General features: G+C 51.0%; 1 protein-coding gene across 1 annotated transcript in view; it reads right to left on the bottom strand.

The window, feature by feature from the left end:
* Nucleotides 1-21,404, bottom strand: part of Wge (BAH domain and coiled-coil containing protein winged eye) — a 195,116-nt gene that overhangs the window by 140,688 nt on the left and 33,024 nt on the right.

Raw genomic sequence — 21,404 nt, 5'->3', positions numbered from 1 at the left:
GGCTAAGCCAAAGCCAGGTTCCATAGCCGCTCATAGCCTTAATGAAACCGAAACCACAAACGCCTAGCTGAAACCGAAAACACGACGTTTCAACAAAGTTTTTTGGGCGCTGTGCTTTATGGCGGTCGTATCTAGCGGCTCAATTCATGCACTACGACGTTTGGCGCAACATAAACGGGTTTGGCGCAGTTAAACAGGTTTGGCGCTCAATGGCGCAGCTGTTCGCCCCTGCTTCTATATTACACTCGACTTTGGTCTTTTCTCTAATCCAAAGCGCTGAATTACTGTCTGAAGCCTACCCTTAACATTCTATGTCATTCGCTGTCTCGTGGGTTATCATAACACAACTGATAACGTCCGTGGGTCTACTCGCTACCGACAGCAAGGTGTTCTTCACAGCTGCCACATACTACAGCTAATGTGCGCTCGAATGAACGTGCATCACGCAGCTGCTTAGGCGCGGCACAGCTGTCTGCCAGCCGGAGCGCGCGTGAAACGCGCGTAACACGTGCGCGAGTGCTCCACTGATGTCCCTACTGCACCTCACTTAAATATCTCGTTCGAAAATACTAGATCTAAGCATGCCAGGAAAATGAGCCGACCGTTTTGCGGCTCTACAAAAAATCTCTACACGACATTTTTTTCTTCTTTTCTTTTTGACATTTTTGTCGTCGTCCAATATTCTCTTCGGAAAAAAAAAATATTCGTAAAAGCAGGGTCGCTCGGCCGATTTTGCTTGCATGATCGAATACTGTACAGCCCACTTATAGCGAACCCGGTTTTAACGAAATAGCGGCTATAACGAACAAATCTTCGTTTCCCGTTACCGTTTGTATGCATACATTTTGTGTCCAGATTTAGCGAAAAGCGGACATAACGAACTGATTTCCGCTTCCCGATGTTTTCGTTATAACCGGACTCGACTGTATAAAAACAAAACCTCGTTGCAAGGAAACGCCTTACGGGTGTTTACAGTAAACTTGTTATAACGAAACGTTCTATTCGCAATGTCGCTTTATGCGAAGTATTTTTACGGTCCACACTGAGGTGCACAGAGAGCAAAGTATCACCCTTTTTAGTGAACTTTCGTTTATAACGAGGCAACCTTCCTTTCTCGAAGACTGCTTTATAATGAAGGTTTACTTAAAACCCGATGAATAACTCTTCGTGGAATCAGAAGTTGTTCACAAAACGGAGGACTTCGTTTAACCGCGTTCTCCCGAACCTGGTTCCAACTGAATCCAGCCAAGCTTCGAACCTGATCCAGCTAAGTCGACGGAAGATCAGAGAAAGATTGATTGATTGTAGGGTTTAACGCGCCGACGCAACGCAGGCGACGAGGCGCGCCGTTGCAGAGGGCTTCGGATTAATTTCGACAACCCGGGGATCTTTAGCGTGCGCCGAAATCTCGCACACACAGAGGCGTTTTCGCTTTTCGCCTCTACCAGAAAAGCGGCCGCCGCAGCCGGGAATCGATCCCGCGACCTCGTGCTCAGCAGCGCAACGCCTTAGCCAAAGATAAGAGAAAGAATCCGTTCCTCAACCGCATCGACGCGCTAGTGATCTGACCTTCCTTCATCCCAGAAGCTCGTCAAGCCAAGCCCCACTCGTGTTCCCGACAGTTTTACGCAATCATCCGCAACTTCGCGCGAACCCCAGAAAAGAGAAAGAGAAAGAGAAAGAAAGAAGAGACGGCACGTGTCGTGGCACTCACGCAAATGCGCTCTACACATACGGACCCCATCCCCCGCGAGAGCCGGACAACGCGTCATGTATTCAGTAAGCCGCCGCGAGATATGGCCAGGCGGGAGACTCATGCCGCAAGCAATGCCGCGCCGTCGGCGACCCGAACGGACCAAAGGAACAACCGCACAGCAAAGCAAGAAGCTCCCACCGGACACAACAATGGCCCATGCAGGCAGGCGCGGCGGCCCTCTTACGCAACGCCGAATGAACGCGATAAGGGAGGGGGGGAACGGGCGATAAATAATGGCCGCCCCCTTCTACTGCAGACGCGACGGCCACTTCGGCCGGCCCGAACCGCACTGGGTTGAGGCCATGTACGCGCAGAGACCGTGAATAACGCAGAGAAGATGGAGGGGCCTGGGATTGAGTGGAAAGGAGGGGGCGATGGCCCCGCGACGCGCTGTGCCTGCCCCGTCTTACCGAGCACACAATGCGAGATAATAGGGGTCTCGTAACACGCCGCCGATGATTGAGTTGAACGACCCGTCGTCTCTCTTCGGACGAATTTCTCCGTACCGTCGTCGCTGTCGGCTACAGGACGGCGAAGATAGAGGAACGCTTTGCAGGGCTAAGAGGGTTGCCGCCGCCACGTGTCCGCAGATGCACGTGGAATCTCAAGGGTTTGATGGGAGGCCAGCGCTTACCGCGAGACGAACGCGCGTAAACCGTACTCTCCGTACGATCGCACGGGTGGCATTGTTGAGACGGGCCCACAATCAACTCAAATCATTCCTCGTGTAATAAGTACACGTGGGCGACACCGTGCAGACTGCGTAATCACTCAGAGAGAGATTTCGTTGTGGATCAGACGCAAAATCTCTGCCTACTGTTCCTTGAGGGGAAACTTCTGAATATTCGCTCTCGGGTCATCTCCGATGCCTGGACGCTGCAATGCGATTTTCGCGCACGCATGACCGAGAAACTGTGGAATCAAAGTTGGAGGTTACAAGGCAAAATGAACGTCCCCTAAATCCCACACAAACTGTTCTCGCTTGCCAGGTAAAGTATATCAAGAGTTGCCTGACAACTGCTACGCTGGGTCTCTCTGAGCTCTGTCTCTTTACACACATACGCACACACACGTGCTTTTCGCTGCCCGTGGCGGCGGGGGAGACCCGCGTTGGTCATCGGCAGCGCCTTATTTCCGGCGCTTTCACTTTGCTCACGTCTACGACGGTAATTTTGTCCCGTTACTAGTGTCCCGTCCTTTTACGCTGCGCAAGATGGACGGTAATTTATCCCAACCAAATTTCTCTCTCTCTCTCTCTGTCTCTCCAGCAAGCTCCTTCCTCGCGCACAAGTTGAAACAGCTGAGCCCAATCCCGCTACAGTCCCTTGGTGACGCCCGTCAACCCTTTGTATCGCAAGGGTTTGCCCTTTACCGAGAGTGCTGCAGGGCGGCATTTTAGCCCCGTGTACATGGACGCGACGGGGGCGGGGTGAGTTGAGTGGCGGGTTCAGCTTACCTCGACGCGTCCGAGTTTATATGAACCCCGTCCAAAGAATCGAGGTGAGGGGAGCGGCGGGGTTCCCGGAAAAGGGGCTACCGTATTTTCACGATTCTAACGAGCACCCTCTCTTGCTAAAAGGTAGCTTAATATTTGTGTGCGCGTTACAATCGGGCTCAAAACCGAAATAGGTTTTAAAGCGACCAGCAGCATTCCCATGCGCAAGGGACACTAAGTACCCGCAAAATCCAACTCAATTCAATAAAAACAATCCGTCAACACCACGTGAGTGAATTTCGGCGCACTGATTCCTCAATGGCATGCCGCATACTCTGGTCAGCTGTTGCACATTTTTTTGTGCTTCTGCTTAGCCCCTAACGCTTAAAATTATGAAGATCAAGGTACTTGAAATCGCAGGCAGCTTCAGTGTTCCCCGCTATAACTTTATTTCCAGCAGCAGCTGGATAAGCAACCTTGTGAAGCACAATTCATTATTGGCTTCAAGAGCTGCATACGCCAAATAAAATCTCCCTCTTCCAGGTACGTGGTGTCATGTCTTTTCCATCTGCGCAGTACCGTCAGTGTCACATTTTTTTTTTTTCGAATTTTCCTGCGCGAACTTACCCGCGCGTTACGATTGGGGGCGCGTTAGAACCGCGCAGATACGGTATTCTGCTCCCCGCGGCCCGCCGACTCAGCCCGACGAGCGAGCTAACCCACCCGTGGCCTACGCGATCGGCTGCCGGCGGCGCGCCGCCGGCAGCCGATCGCGGAGGCCACGACCCACCCCTCCGAGTTGACTGGACTCGCCGCGACGGCTCTCTGAACCACTTCGTCCGCTTATACATGGGGGGGTCGAGTCCAAAAAACCTGTTTATTTCGACTCAACGCGCCCTCGTCGGGTCAATGCAAACGGGGCTTTTAACGCGTAGTGTTTGCGGCTGGCGTACGCGGAAGCTTGGTTGCTCCGGGCTACACAGCCCACACTCTCTCGCACTGCAGTTTGCCTTTGGAAAAAGGATAGAGATGCTTGTATTGCGTAGCTTCCAGTGAAAAAGCCAGGTATGCCCGAGACTTCCCTTGAATTCTGACGGGCGTTCCTGGAAACATCTGGTGGACCCTTCAAGCATCCCGCATTTGACACCACTTCCTCCTTTTTTGTTTTCTCTTCAAAGCATGCGTGCGTACGTCGCGTTTCAGCGCATCTCTCTCTTTCCGAGCAGGAAAACCCGAATGCACTGTTCATGTCGCCCACACCCTGGCACACTTACGTTCGGTTTCTGCATCTTACGCTGAACCGTACCTCTTTTCCTGTTGCCGCCTTTTCACGAGCGTGCAATCCCGGAATACGGTTACGTCGTTGAAGGTTAGTTGACCAGCCGTTATTGGGGTGTTGCGCAACAGTGGTAATAGTAGTACGTGTTGTCATACGTACACAGCCTCGTGGTAGCGCTGGCTACCACTCGCGAACGCAGGAAACGCATACAGATAAGCACAAGAAAATACCACCTCCCCTCGCGGGAACCCCTGTGTAGATGCGACGCATAGGGGGTTCCGTTGTTGTTTCCGTTAGGTTGATTCTCCCATCGCGTAAAACGTTCCGTGAACCCCCTGCCGCGGCTATGACGCAACACAATCCACTTTAATCCAATCCAATCCAAATCCAAGCCAATCCAATCCAATGCCCCTCGCGAGAGAGTGTTCGCTATCGGAGAGGAGAGCCCCGGCTATGACGCAACGTGCCCCGGCTATGACGCAACACAATCCAACACAATCCACTTTAATCCAATCCAAGCCAATCCAATCGAGTCCAATCCAATGCCCATCGCGAGAGAGTGTTCGCTATCGGAGAGGAGAGGGGGTGAGCGGCGGAGAGCGCAGCTGGCGCGGCGAGGAGAATGGGGGAGGGGCGGACAACGCCGACGACGACGACGCCGGAGGGACAAGGCGAGTGAATCAGATGCTCTGCATCTAAAAACGGGGTGGAATTTAGTCACTTCTGTAGCTCAATCGGTAGATCGTCGGACGCACTATCCTAAAGTAGTGGGTTCTGGTACCACCCGGAGAGAGCAAGAGAGAGAGAGAGAGAGAGAGAGAGAGAGAGAGAGAGAGAGAGAGAGAGAGAGAGAGAGAGAGAGAGAGATTTATTGAGCATTATGCGGCTCAGGGGGAGGGCGGCTGTAGCCGCTGGCTTGTGCCGGGCAGCAACATCTTGCAGCCCTGGCTGGAGACCAAGAAAGCTTGTACCTCTAGGTAGGTCTGAGCCCCCAGCGCCTCCTTCCACTGCTCAACGCAGTAAATTGGGGGAAATTGATCCTTAGGACATGCCCAGAAGATGCAGGAAAGGGTGGCCAAGATGCCACATGTCGCGAAGCATGTGGCATCTTGGCCACCCTTGTCGCGGCATGTCGCGGAGGGGTATATAATGAAGGGTGGGTACCATTCGGAGAGCAAATTTTTTCACTCTTGTCTTTCTTTTCTACCTTTCCATAATCACTATCTTCACGCAAAAAGCAGACGAACTGCTTCCGCAACACCCTGATTTTCTCTCTCTCTCTCTCTCTCTCTCCCTAGAGACTCTCACGAGCTGAAGGAGGCGCAAAGTGCGCACGCCATGTAAATACACTAACTTTGGCTTCTGCTGGGGATAAAACAAGATAAAATACAACGCGGACCCGAGACACTCACGCCGACCGCGAACGACCGATAAGTGGCTACGTACGTAACGTGTCCACCATTTAAAAAAATTACGTCTTCTAAACCGAGCCCCCAGCGCCAAAATTCGCAATAAAAAGGAAAAAAATTCTCACGCCGCTGTATCATTTTATGGATGAACGCTAATCCAATTTATGCTGTTTTTCAATAGATCTAGCTGTGAGTGCGTAAAAAGCACTCCGCTATAAAATGTCTATAGCTGATTATGGCATCGTGCCTCAGGCCACGGGAATGTATACTCCAGTTGCACTGTTTTTACTCCCTAAATACGAATTTATTCTGTCTCTCTGCTTTCTTTTAACAAGCCGGCCCCTTAGAAAACGCAAAACTTGCCTGGTAACAGCGAACAACCGCAGTACCCGCCGCGGTGGGTTAGTGGCTTAGGCGTTGTGCTATTGAGCACGAGAAGCGGCCGCGGTGGCCGCTTTTCCGGTGGAGGCGAAAAGCAAAAAAAAAACCCTGTGTACGAGATTTCAGCGCACATTAAAGATCCCCTTGTGGTCAAAATTAATCCGGAGCCCTCCGCTACGGCGCGCCTCATCGCCTGCGTTGCGTCGGCGCGTTTATACCCCACAATCAATCAATCAATCAATCAATCAATCAATCAATCAATCAATCAATCAATCAATCAATCAATCAATCAATCAATCAATCAATCAATCAATCAATCGAACAACCGCAGCCGTATGCATTTAACAGATCTTAAATTAACCAAATCCTCCATTAAACTTTTTTAAAATCTACCCCACACATGCTAACCACAGCTAAATTTCACTCGTATCATCTCCCACAGCACTGAAACGATGCCGTAACGACGCTGTTACACTTGCCGGGTTTTTAATGAAATTCCGCACATTTTAACCAAACTTGCTCTGCGCACGTATGCGTAGTTCGAAGCGCTGCCTCAAAGATAAACTCGTTGCTTCTAAGAAATAAAAAAAATAGTCCAAGCAAAATGCGGGCCTACATCCGTATGAATCCATTAGCGCTCTTTACAGGCCGCCGAGCGATATCAGAGGAAGCGATCGATGGTTCGTTCTCTGGAAGGCGATGAGTTCCGGTCAAAAGCCCGTACAAACGCAAACAAAGTTTCTTCCCGAACGGCCGGGCCATTTGTCAGACGCCCATCCGCTCCTCCCCCCGTATGCGGCGCTGCACTAAAACGCGTACACGAGAAGGGCCTCAGCTACACAGCCACCGTTTCGATACCTTACGAACGAAATCGCTCGAAAAACAACAACTCGTTCAGTTTTCCCCTTTTACCCCGACGTTTGGCGAACTTCAGCCTTGACGTGATAAGCCGCTAACAATAAATAAAAAAAAAACGAGGAAACGCCGCGGAATTCTATTTCGCTCGTAAATGAAACCATGGGCGGCTCAAGAGCGCGATGAATGCCCACTGAAAGCCTACAAATCGCACTGCTAACGCGGGGAAAGTTTATCTGTTCGGCTACGTCTGTGCACTTGATACAGCCGGGGCCAACTATGAAATCGTCAAGTGGGATGAGATGAAAAAAAAAACCCGGGCCATCTCGCGAAACATGCAGTGTAGCGTATTCTTGGCGCCTTGGAGTTTTTGCCAACGGAGATGAAACCGTTGTGGGGTCTTTGCTGTAAAAGTCTCGTGTCTTTGAAGCACGAAGCAGTCTAGCGCGAGGTGTAAACGAGTGTCCCGGTGTTTTTTTTTAGTACGCGTCACGTTCTAGCGCAAGGCGTAAACGAGAGAGAGAGAGAGAGAGAGAGAGAGAGAGAGAGAGAGAGAGAGAGAGAGAGAGAGAGAGAGAGAGAGAGAGAGAGAGATAAGTGCAAAGGACGAAATAATCCACATCGGGGACGTCATCGGTGTCATTTCCCGATTAGAACCCGTTTAGGGAGGTCATGCCAGCCACAGCAAAGGACACCCAGCTTCGGCCGGTGCGACGGCTAGAAGAAAAAAAATCCCTCAACAACACGCACACGGTTTTAGCCACCCGAAATGCGCGAAAGCATAAAGGGCCTCACCTATGCACACACACACACACCTCCGCCCAACCTTGAGTAACGGTCCTGAGCTAGAACCCGTAATTTGCGCGCTTTTTTTTTTTTTTTTCGAATCACTTTCGCACCGCGCCAGGTGTCTCGGGAAAATGTTCGGCCAGAGGGACAGCGGCCAACCAACCGCAGAGGGGGAGGAGAAATGCGAGAGAGGAGGAGCGGCACGCCGGTGTAAACACACGGCTGAAGGAAAACGCCGAAAAAACTTTGGCAAAGGAAGGGCCAGCCGCTCCGGCGGCAGCAACCCCTCCTTCTCCACCGCCTTCGCCCGCGGCCTCTCTAAATAAAACTTCCTCCTCTCTCCCCATTTTCTTTTCTTTTTTTTTCTTTTTCTTGCCTCGCTTTCGCCCAGATTCCTGCGTACTTTCTCAGCGGCGGCGGCGCAGAGCAGAGCAGATGCCGCGACGCGACGACCTTCGCGCAGTCACCTGCGCGTACAGCGTCGTCGACGGCGATCGCCTACGCTCGTCACTTTTCTTCGCGACGAAACGCTCCGACTCGAAGACTCCCGCATTCTTGTCGCGTGCAGCTAACTACCGAAAGCCGGCCTTCCCATTGTGATGTCCACTCGTCTCGAAACCGCGTGCCCTCAAGAGCCCCGCCATGGCACTTCAGCGACGCTCCTCTCACACTTGGCTTGGCTCACAAAATGGCTTCTCTTCCCTCTTGGAGCCAAATGGAACAAACAAGGACAACATTTTTGTTTTCCTTTCTCATTCGTCTCGCATGAATCTTCTGACGAGTCACCTGTAAATAAATCTTCCAGAGCTGCCCTCTGCTCTTGATAAAACGATTCCAAATAATATTTCCCATTAAATCTTTGTTGGTTTTCTGCAACCAGAGGCTACTTCCCAGCCTGTTCATAAGCCATGACAAAGACAAGTGGAACGTTACAGCACGCTCGCTGCCAGCCCCCTTTCCTGTTTTCGCTCTTCCCCAACTAGGCTACAAGCAACGCCACCTGAAGAAACCCTCTCTAGGTGGCGTTGCTACAAGGCCCCCTAAATCACCACCAATTAGGTTTCACTCATTCATTACGCGGAAGCGCGGCTCGCCTAGACACTAGATCCACATTTCCCTCTCTAGTGCGTGTACAAGTATGAACATCCGTAGTGTCGACGTCTATCCGTCGTCGGCTAGCTGATAGCGCGGTCGTGCTGAGACCTTCAGATTGGTGTGGGAGGTGAACGGCAGAGCGAAGACGCCAGTCCGGATAAGGCGGCCCGTAAAGCAGGCGGCCGGACAACTGAAAGAAGCGAGCGGGTACACCGGTACACCACTCCTCTCTCCTTTTTTTCACACGCCAGGTGCTTTGCTTTTCTTGGCGGAGGCCGGATGGAGGTCGTCCCGTAAACCATCGTCGCCGATGTCCGTCCGGGAAAGGAGCACCAGCGCGATATATGGCGCCGGCTTAGCCAAGTCTCGGCCAAGCCAAGCCAGAATGGGCGAAGTCGATTGATTGATTGATTGATTGATTGATTGATTGATTGATTGATTGATTGATTGATTGTAGGGTTTAACGCGCCGACGCAACGCAGGCGATGAGGCGCGCCGTAGTGGAGGGCTCCGGATTAATTTTGACCACCTGGGGATCTCAGGGGGAAAACAGCGCAGAAACAGCGCAGGGGGGAAACAGCTGTTTTCCCCCTGAGATGTCAAACCAACTAGCCCAATCCCAAGCCTTAGTCAAACACCTGGGGATCTTTAACGTGCGCCGAAATCTCGTACACACGGGCGTTTTTGCTTTTTGCCTCCATTGATCAGAAAAGCGGCCGTCGCAGCCGGGAATCGCACCCGCGTCTTTGTGCTCAGCAGCGCAACGCCTTAGCCACTGATCCGCCGCGACGGGTAGAATGGGCGAAGTCGTCATTGCGGCTGGAATTGCGTAGTTCAATGCGTTAATCTTACGATTCGGCGGACGTCTATTTTACGAGGCTGGGAACTTATGACAACGACGATGACTACAGAAGAAGTTGCTGGGCGAGTTGGGAAATACTTGAGATTGTTTAAGCGCCAAGGAGGACGGATACGTGAAAGCCGACAGGAAAAGCGCTACTCACAACTGCTTTATTGCACTAAGGTGCAATCACTTTACATACATGACCGTAATGCGGAGACGAGCTGTGCGCAGAACCTGACAAGACCACTTATCAGGCTACGGGCACCCGGCATCAAACCATCATATATTTCACACTCATAAACGGAGATGAACGTGTCGCTGACAATCACAATAACAATATGACACAGTAAGTGTGGGTGCAAATCAATGCAATAAAACAGTGATTAGTAGCGCTTGTGCTGTCGCCTTTTGCTCGTCCTTCGTTTTAAAGCGAAAGCTCTCTTAGTGGGACCAATGGCGTCCTGCCAAAAAACTAATGCGTTTCCCCATAGACCGGATGGTCGACCGAAAAGCTCCGATATGATCTCTGGACACACGTATAGACGCATGCGTGAAACGGGGCTTCCATTGTTTCAAGACGGTTACTTCAAAATCGCGCGAAAAAGGAACGGTTGTAGATAAGAGAACGCGAGCATCAATTATGAAGGAGGTATACAATAGTACACCTTTATCTCATAAAGCACGTATCGGTGTACATTAAGATCGCTCGCAGGTGCGTTGACTTAGTGCGCGAAAAATGGCCGCATGGTTCCGTTCGTCGTTCGCCATCTGGGTCTTGGGAGGTTTGACGGTCGATCGGACGCACTCTCGGCGAAGGCTGGACGCAATTTTAGCTTCTCTCAACTTTCGTCACGAAGGGATGGTAACTTTTTTAGCGCGCAAACGATGTCGTCAAGATTGACGACTAAACGCTTCCCCTTTGAATCGGCGTGATGGCATGCGCCATCTCGCCTGTGTAAGTCAGCTATCTACAGCTTCTTATCTTCCTCTCAACTGCGACTCGCATCTCGTTTTAGATAACGTCCTGTCGCTAACTATGGTTGTGATGACCCTTGATCGGCCCCATCCCTGCTTATGTTCTCACTCGGGTGCAGGCAACAAGCACCCCTAGCGGCGATTTCACGAACTAATAACTAAGGACCATCCCACTGGTCACGAAGCACCGGCAAATTTATTTCCAGCTGTCCAGAAACAGAATCCCGACCTGATCGAAATCAAGGAGGCAGACTTCGTTCTGACGGAACAAAAAAAAAGCCTCTCTCAAAACGATGCTCTGGAGTGACCGCCGGGAAGCCCATGCAGGGAAGCCTCTAAAGGAGTACTGACGTGAAATTTCAAAGTTCAGATAACTACATAAAAAGCTTCCTTTGTATATGGAGATACCCCCTCGGAAGTTGACACCGTAACCGTTCAGTAGCACAAATTTTAAATCAATTTTAATCCTTGGGCGCAAGATGAACCTCATCTGCGCCATCAAGCAAGCTCATGACGTCATCTGCGACTACGGCCGATAGGGCCGTTCTGGCGCGCGCGCGTGCGCCCAGTGTGGTGCGACGAGAAAGAGAGGGAGAACTTTAATTCTGGTCAGATTAAGACCTATGCGTCGTACTCTTCCGCAAGAAGAATCATGGCCAGCTGGTCAACCAGGGCCGCCGACGCCAACCACACTCGCCAGTTGGGAGATGGAGGGTTAGGGTAATGAGGAGACTGCTGGGCAGCGGGGCAGGAGAAAAGGATGTGCTCAACATTTGCGTACGTAGCGGGGCAGTTGGGACAGTATGGGTCGGAGCGATAGCCGTTGTGGTTAAGACGTGCCGGAGTGGTGAGGGTGTTCAGCTAAATCGCCCGAAGGGTGTGAACTTGTGCAATGGCTAGGGTAATGTGTGGTGGCGGAAGAGTCTGTAGCGAGTGCCGGAGGTGTTCGTAGTGCTCTTTGAGGGTTTTCTTGTAGAAATATGCCTCGTCCATCATGGGATGCAACGAGAACAGTGACGTCAAATGCGAATTCGGTTTTCGCTTCACCGAAACCGAAATTCACACGAATAAACGCAGCTGTTTGTAATTATTTATGCTGAGTTTGATTATCTAATGTGCCATTATCTCTTAGTGGGCTCGTAGTCGTAGGCACCCATAGCCGCGAAAAAAAAAACTTAACAGAAATATTTCGGGTGAGTACTCCTTTAACCGTGTATTTTTTATGCCAGCGGACAAAATCGCCAGAGGGTCCATGTGTCTCTGAAGCGCGAGGCATTCTATAGCGTGAAGCGTTGGAAAACGAACGTTGCGGTGTGTGCGTTACTAAGAGTTATAACAGCAGAGCGGAGAACCGGACCCGAGAAACAAAATGAAAGTGTGTGCGCCTATGTATGCGTCCTTCATGCGTCCTTCATGTATGTATGCGACGTCCTCCTTATCGTCACTAAGTAAGCTACGCTTAAGAGTACCCCCACTTCGTGCACCCGGAAGCGTCTGGGGGCCATTTTGTTTCCGGCTTGCAGTACTGCCATCTCTCCCTACGAAACCGCCGCCGGTTGTGACGGGCAGAGTGCGACCGGCAGCTCTAGCGTCCGCGCAGCGCGCACGCACGCACGCACGCACGCACGCACACACACACACACACACACACACACACACACACACACACACACACACACACACACAGAGAGAGAGAGAGAGAGAGAGAGAGAGAGAGAGAGAGAGAGAGAGAGAGAGAGAGAGAGAGACGCCCAGAAACAAAATGGCTGCGCCCACATGTAAAGAAATACCACGTGCTGCCCATAACAATGAGAGAAAAGAGTGTCCATACTCTAAAAACCTTTATTTAGTGACGCTAGGGATGACCTCCGTCAACGAGAGATAAAATTAGCTCACACTTTTCTTAAGTAAATTCTGCGTCACCTCTATGCTGCGTGCTCAAAAGGCCTCGCTGGTCATCCGCCTTCACAGAGTGTGTGGAATGGCTCGTGGTTTTCGTTAACGCTGTTTCCGCTAAACATTCCCCTGCCGCCATGTAGCGTATAAATTACATTTGAATGATACATCTTCAATTATAATTGAATGATCAAATGCGGCATGCGATTACTGACCTTTAGAACATTGGCACAGCACGCACGACAGTTCGCCGACTCTACATAGCCCCTGACATACGAGTAGCCCCTGACATACGAGGCTGTAATTCGACATCTGACGGAGATCGGTACAAAATTTCCCCGAACCAATTAAGCGACGCTGACAATAATGGACCTATACAACGGGTCGTTCAACAGAATATCAACCATGGAACGTAAACAGCTCTATAATCTCTGAGAATAGACTTCTATCGATGTGCTGACATCTGTGCGGTCCCGGAGTTCGAAGAAAACGTAACAGCCTCTTCGTCGCACATTCACATGGAACTGCGCACAGGCTTAAAGGAACCATGACGACAAAATACAAGTTTGGTTCATTCAAGAGATTGTACTTTGTCCCGTAACAACGATACCAATCTCAGCGCGAAATTCGAACTAATTGTCGAGATATCAAAGAAAACACGCGAAGCAGTTGCGACTCGCCAACCATGACGTCATTCAACCTTGTTTGCCGCCGTAAGCCGTCGCTAAGACACATGACTGTCCCATTGTAGCGGGGCCTCTGACACAAAATGTTTGTGTTACGTTTTTTTTTTTTTTTTTCGAAATATAAGTGCCTAGGAGCCCACTAATCATAGAATGGCACATTGGACTGTCGAACGTAGCATAAATAATTACTTACAGCTCAGCTTATTCGTGTCAGTTTCAGTTTCGGTGAAGCGAACACTGAGGCAGCCGCAATGACGGGAACGCGCATTTGACGTCACCGTTCTCGTCGCACCCCAACCGATGCCGGTCTGGGCGCGCAGTCGCGCGTCAAGAATGGCCCGACCGGCCGTAGTCGCACGTGACGTCAGTCCCAAAAACTGTGACGTCAGGCACAAGGCGAAAAAGAGCGCGCCAACAGCACCGCGGCCGCCTCGGTACATCACGGGAGCTTTGACGTCGGCAGTTTGGGTCGAAAGGGTGGATGACGTCATGAGCTTGCTCGATGGCGCGGATGAGCTTTCTCGTGCGCGCAAGGATTACAATTGATCTAAAATATGTTCTTGTGAACGGTTACGGTTTAAACTTCCGAGGGGGAATCTCCATATACAAAGGAAGCTTTTTCCGTAGTTATCTGAGCTGCGAAATTTCGTGTCAGCACTCCTGTACGCGCAATGTCGTTTCAAAACCCGCGCGCGCGCGTTGACATCCGGGTCCGTCGCTTCGGCGAAGTGATACACTACACGACCTATTGCCGTGTTTAACTTGTACCTGAGTATAGTTCCGTTTGGTCGTATCCCTCCAATACCAACGTGCTGCTAGCACACCGGTAACTATGTTTTTTTTACACTGGCCTAGATTACGTCACTACAGCGCGAAATTTGAATGCTTTTCAATATTTGCGTTTTTCGGTTAAAAAAAAACGTCATTTTGGCTGGAAAGGAGTTAAGTGAGTTACCAAAGGCTAGTTATTTCAAAGTGAACAAGGTTGCATTTTGCCTTAATGGCTCTTTTACTAATGGTTATTTGTACACGGCGCCTTAGCATTACAGCCAACGAGTCAACACGAACGAACCAATAAGTACAACGACAGCAGCGCCGCCATACCCCAACACTAAACGTCGAGCCTCTAAATGGCCATAACTCGAGAATGGGCAACGATATTTCCATGGCGCATGCCCTTTGGCGACGCGGCATAAGCCACGGCGACATTAAGCAGGACACTGCGGGAAAACGAATTGCTGTTTGCCGAACTGAACAGGCGGTGTAGCCTTCAAACGTGCGTCATACTTCAACCGTTCTAATGAAACTCATTAGCATAAGGCTTTGAATAACGCTTCGAGCGGGGACGCGGGAGAAGATTTGTTCAACTAACATTCGATGCGTTCCCGGGAACGCGATTTCACTGCGCGCAGTTTCATCTATAGGCGTATCGGCACGTCACAGCGCAACGCGCCCGCTTTAAATAGAGTAAGAAATTCAAGTAGAGATGGTTTTACGCGCCGACGTATACAGGGCTATGAGGCGCGCCATAGTGGAGGGCTGCAGATTAATTTCGACCGAACGTGCGCAGAAATATCCGCTCACGGTCGTTTTCGCGATCCGCCTCCATCAGAAATTCAGCCACCGCGGCTGGTTTTAAAAAATTACTCCCACCTCCCCTCGCGGGAACCCCTGTGTAGATGCGACGCATAGGGGGTTCCGTTGTTGTTTCCGTTAGGTTGATTCTCCCATCGCGTGAAACGTGCCGTGAACCCCCTTCCGCGGCTATGACGCAACGTTGCGCGGCTATGACGCAACACAATCCAACACAATCCACTTTAATCCAAGCCAAGCCAAGCCAATCGAATCGAATCTAATCCAATGATCCTCGCTAGAAGTGTTCGCTATCGGAGAGGAGAGGGGGTGAGCGGCGGAGAGCGCAGCTCGCGCGGCGAGGAGAATGGGGGAGGGGTGTGGACGGACAACAACGCCGTATGGAGGGACAAGGCGAGTGAATGAGATGCAGTCGCATCTAAAACGGATGCGACTAATCTCACAGCAGCCGTGAGAATTGCCTCCAGGAAATTCTCACGGCAGTTTTCACAAAAGCTGACTGGCCTAAAATGCGCTGAATAATACTCCTTCCCAACGTAACCTAACATAACCTAACCTCACAGAACCTAACCTAACCTAACTTAACCGAACGTAACCTACACAAATCCAGCCCAACTGCATCAAACCTAACCTAGCCCAGTACAACGACACATATAACACAGCATATATTAAACCTAATCCGACCAATTCTAGAAGTTTTGTGCGTCGATCTCTTGATATAGTAGCAAACCAGAACAAAAAAAAAGCATTAACCAAATCACGATGAGCTAAAACTTCAAAAATTCCGAAAGCAAAAAAAAAAAAAAACTGTCCCTAAGCCGGACTCGAACCTGAGCAAGTGCTATACCACAGCGCCACAGGAGCAGCTGTAGGAAGGAGTTTTTAAGGAATAGTGTTTGTTCCGGAGAATCTCCAGGTGGCGTTACACTACCTTTATAAATACAGTTAACAATCGCTATAAAGAAATCGCTTAATTCGTGTTCTCGCCTGAAGTTTTTTCCCAGTTCTACAGCGCTGGAGTTTTTTTTTTTTTTTTTGTGCTAAAAGCCACTGCGCGAGCCGGGGACTCGGCGGTCGCCGCGAGGCACGCGCTCACCAGCACTCGCCATCTACTCGCTCCTCGGGGTTTTTGTCAGTTTTTTGCGGGAAGAGCAAGTCCTTTCCGCTTTTTGCGAAACATCCCTTTTAACGAAGTCAGTTTTCTGTCCCCAGGAAGTTCGTTCAATAAGGGTTTACAAAACACGTTCTAAGAGCTCCGTGGTTAAAAAAAAAAAAAAAAAACGCGGTATATTATCATACCCGGGGTACGACGTCTCCCTCAACCACCACGGAGCCTCCGAATCCACAGCCTGTTCTGTTCGACATTTGTTTCAGTACACGAGAATTCCTTGTACTCCCGCTGTGCTATGAATGGAACGATAATGTCTGCCCTGTCCGCGATTAAAGACACTCGAACACATCCAACGCATCCGTACACATATACTACCGAAACCGTTTTTTTAAGTGCGAATGCACTTTATAAGCGACCCCAAACCATCCACCGCCGGCGGCGTTGGCGTCCGCAGTGCTCCTCTATATTTGAAAAAGAAGCAGTATCCGGCGCCAGGTTTCGATCCGAGGACTTTGCGGCCGCAGCGCGACGCTCTACCGACCAAGCCACGGACGCGACGGTGATATCAGTGTTAGACGCGCCTTATATCTTTAACGCATTCAAACTACGTCGTCAGCGGCGTGCGTTGGCGACTCAGCGGCGTTATAACGGCTTGATAACTGCGTGGTGTACACGTGATACTACAAACCCGATGGAAGAAATGGAAGAGAAGGCGGCGAGGCGGTGGGCTGCGGGGGCCGAGCGCAAGCGCCGCAAGCGGGCCGACAACCGTGCATTCGCACTTTCACATTCTCCCCCTCGGGGAAATGCGGGGGAATTTCTTCGTCTGCGCAGATGACCTCCTCGGGAACAACAACAAAAAAAGCGACACTTGTGTGGTCGACTGTGTGAACGAAAAGAGTTCACGGGAAACAGCCCGAAACCCAACAATTGCTCCGTCCTCTTGCACACATGCGAAAAACAATATAGCGAAACGTCTCTCAAGAAGACACCCTGCATAACGAAGCTCTGACAGAACTTTCAGGACGAACGTGTAGCCGTTTTCGCGGCTACAGGCACCAACGCAGGGCGACGGCATTTTCCCTGGATGGCATTGAAAAAAAATTAGAGCCCTTCCACCACTCCGAAGATGGGGGGCTGCAGCGAAGCTGCGTTGGTATCTCGAATGAGATATGCATACGGTGAATTACTACATTGACCGAACAAAAGGGACTATATACAACACACAAACACACAACTAAGTATATTCACACAATTTCATTCGGGATGGTCTCGATAGAACAAGAGTTGCAGCCTTTTTCTGTAACCATACAGTGTGTTGCGACGGTAATTGGAACACTTTAAAAAATTTTCCTCAGCGAACCGCCGCTCTGTTCGCGCTCAAACTTCACACGAAGGTCGCATTTTGTGGTCTATTTCGTTTGACACCAGGCGGGAACAACGACGGTATACTTACCTGTTTATTCTGAAAATAAATAAAAACGATATTCGCCTATGGGAAAATGGCGGCTGATTTGGACGTGCGAGCCCGAAAACCGAGTTTTCTGATCGTCTGCTAGCTCATTTCTAGGTGCATTTTCTGATCGTCTGCTGCACCAGTTGGCTCCGTACGTGAATCCCAAAAGTGCGTTTCACTCTGCAGGTACGCGGTTCCGTCGTTCCAACATCAACTTGCGCTGGCTCGCGCGTCCAAATCAGCCGCCATTTTCCCATAGGCGAAAATCGTTTTAAGTGCGAATGCACTTTATAAGCGACCCCAAACCATCCACCGCCGGCGGCGGCGGCGGCGGCGTCGGCGTCCGCAGTGCTCCTCTATATTTAAAAAAGAAACAGCATCCGGCGCCAGGTTTCGATCCGAGTACTTTGCGGCCGCAGCGCGACGCTTTACCGACTAAGCCACGGACGCCACGCTGATATCAGTGTGAGTAACGCGCCTTATATCTTTAACGCATTCAAACTACGTCGTCAGCGGCGTGCGTTGGCGACTCAGCGGCGTTATAGCGGCTTGATAACTGCGTGGTGTACACGTGATACTACAAACCCGATGGAAGAGATGGAAGAGAAGGCGGCGAGGCGGTGGGCTGCGGGGGCCGAGCGCAAGCGCCGCAAGCGGGCCGACAACCGTGCATTCGCACTTTCACATTCTCCCCCTCGGGGAAATGCGGGGGAATTTTTTATTTATTTTCAGGATAAACAGGTAAGTACCGTCGTTGTTCCCGGTATCAAACCAAACAGACCACAAATTGCGACCTTCGTGGCAAGTTTGAGAGCGAACAGAGCGGCGGTGCGCTCAGGAAAAAATTTTTGAAGTGTTCCAATTATCGTCGCAACACCCTGTACTTCCTGCGGAAACGGACATGCGCTGACAGCAGACGGGAATTCCGTAAGGTTAGAACTTCACTGTGGACAAACAATTGATGACAAACGAAACTCGACAAATTATAGAGTCGTCCTGGCACTCAATTTCAGTGTTTTTTTTTTTTTTTTTTACAGGACACCTATATTCGATGGAGAGCTACAGAGAATTTTACACTAACAGCTCTGGCGCGAGCACGCGCACCGAATCTTCGTCGACGCGACCCGATAGAACCTAGCGCAAGAGAGCTTCGCTGTAACAGTACGCAACACGCACGCGGGCAGGTTCCACATCTCACACTCGGGAATGCGGCGCTATCGGGATCCCCACGTCGGCGTACGTCACCGCGACACAAAAAGTCAGTCCGCGGCGGGGGCAAGGCGGGGAAAGCGGCGATTGCGAATCTCCCACAAACAGCCAGGGCGGAGGCATTTTATCGGCGACTTGAATCGGAGGTTTAACGGCTTAACGGGAAGGCGAAAAAGGGCAGGGGGCTTCTTTCTCAACCCCCCTCTGGGACCTCCTCCTCCAAGGTTACATCAGCCCTCCCTCCTCCCGTGAAGTGCGGGGTGCGGCGGCGGCGGCGGCGCTCTTTTTAAAGCGAAGCCGCGGAATCTCGAGCGGCGCCTCCAAGGTCATCACCGCTGGCGTTCGCGTGCCCGGAGGCCAGGACGTTTCGGAGAAGGAGAGAGCGATCGCATCGCGGAAAAGCAGGTGGCGTGCTGCTGCTGCTGTTCGCTGCGGCGGCGGCGGCTGGAGGGCTTCCAGAATTTTCATGCAAATAGCATTGGGCGCGATTAGCATTTAATTTTTTTTAGGGGCGAAGCCCTTCAGGGTTTAGGGCTGTCGGCGTCTCATGTCGTCGTAGTCTTAACCGTCGTTTCGTGTAGTCACGGTACTAAAACACCCGGACACTTGTCTAAGCCTCGCGGTAGACAGCTTCGTGCTTCAAATACAAGAGAATTTTACAACAAAGCTGTATACCTCTGCGCCCCCCCCCCCCCCTCCAACGGTTTCATCTCCGTTGGCAAAAACGCCAAGGCGCCAAGAATATTGACACGCTGCATGCTTCGCCCCTCACCAGGTTTCACGTTAGTGAAGATGGCCCGGCATTTTTTTTTTTTTTTTCATTTGTCCCCTTAGCGTAATACAAGAGTATGATAACAAACAGGCGAACGATAACCAATTTCCAATAGCGGAGCGGCGCGCCTCCTCAGGGCTTCCAACACTTTTGGCGTAACCCAGTCTCCTTTCTTTACGAAACATGCAGTTTGCTTACAGTGCCCACTTCCGATTTGATAGACCAGTAGTTCTCAAATGGTGGCACCACACCAGGGTGCTCTAGTGGTTTACGAAGCCATTTCCGGAACTGTCCATTCCATTCTTTTTGTCAAACCCTGTCGACAACGCAACACGTGGTTTCGCTAAGTGACTTGTGCGCTTGTTTCCACAAAGTGAGAACCAGCTGTGCCGAAGAGCCAGATACCCAAAAGGCGACATATGATTGCTGTTTCGGCGACATTTGGCGGCGCGAGCAAATTGCTTGACAATACGACACGCATCAGCATAACAGTCGGTCACAAACGGCGGGAATTGAGTCGGTGCATCGGTGACTTCCGCTGCAAGTGCAAACTGGTTTCGCACTTAAATTTGCACTTTCGCTGCAAGTGGAAATGGGGGTGCAATCGTGGGTTCCCCGTTCCCATCCCTTCTCCAAGCACCATCCCTGGTACAGTCATAACTGAGGACCACAGCGATACACTATCTGTGCACCATGGCTTGCACGGACGAGCAGAAAACGTTTGGGTACACCCTAAAATTGCTTCGTTTAGGAGTATCCACCACAAATGAAAATTCGTGCTTGGAGCAATTATCCCACCAAAGCTACGAAACAGCGCTTCGCAGGCCATATGTGCGAGGTACAGATTAGTAATGTCTAGCGTGTGAAATTTACTAAAATTATCTCAAACCGCCACGATCGTCCTCAAACTCCACCTTCACCAAGAATGCAAAAGACCGCACCCATATAACGAAATTCCTACTAAATGTTGCCAGCTACTAGTGCGCGTCGTTCTGCGATTTTTTTTTTTTTTTCGCCAACGCCTTTACCGCGCCTGTTTTAAAGCTACTGAAACAACTGTGGTCGAAACTATCCGCACAGACCCGACCAAATTCACGCTTGTATATCAGTCACCACCGCTTATATCGAAATTCCGCTCATAGCGAATTTCTTCATTCCGTCTCAATGACTCGGTTAAACGAGGTTTTGCTGTACCGCGCAGCCTGCAGCCCCGAACAGCAGCCCAAATCGCTCTCAGATTACGAGACCAACAACGCCGCGAGCTAAGGCTACGCAAAAGGAAAGAAAAAAACAAAGCACGCATATCTCCCTTTCTACGCGTACTTCCATCGACAGTCACACATCGATGGGTCGGCGGTTCCACAGTGCAACCACGTACACTTTCGCCCGGGCATTGTCAACGTCACGCATGAGGGAGCGCATGCTACTAACGCGTGAGTGTATCCAGACAGGCATCGCACACACGCGTGCGTGTGCGTGTGCGCGCGCCTCTGTGAGTGCGTATCCACGTGCCGTTTCGGGGCATTCAGGCGGTATACGTGTTTTCGCGCGCGCAGAGCGAACGAGAGAAAGAGAAGAGGGGGGAAGAGGCCTTTGATGTCCTTCACGGGGGCCCGGGGAAATAAAAGCCTGGCAGCTATTTAGAGGCACACCTAGCTTGCCCACAGCTGCTGCTGCGGAACGGAATGAATGAAGCGACGTCACACGTATGAGCCACGCATCGACGCATCCAAGCGCCGGGGGGGGGGGGGGGGGGGGGGGGGGGGGAATAACAACGGAGGCAGGCCTTCGCACTGAGGCGCGCGCACCGAAAGCTGTACGCACCAACCTTACTAGAATAAACCAACGTTACTAGAATACCAA

This window comes from Haemaphysalis longicornis, unplaced genomic scaffold (genome assembly GCF_048455015.1).
Source record: "Haemaphysalis longicornis isolate Haplotype H1 unplaced genomic scaffold, Haemaphysalis longicornis Haplotype H1 scaffold_5, whole genome shotgun sequence".
NCBI lineage: Eukaryota > Metazoa > Arthropoda > Arachnida > Ixodida > Ixodidae > Haemaphysalis > Haemaphysalis longicornis.
Note: the sequence above shows the minus strand (reverse complement) of the source record. Positions and strands in the feature narration are given on the sequence as shown.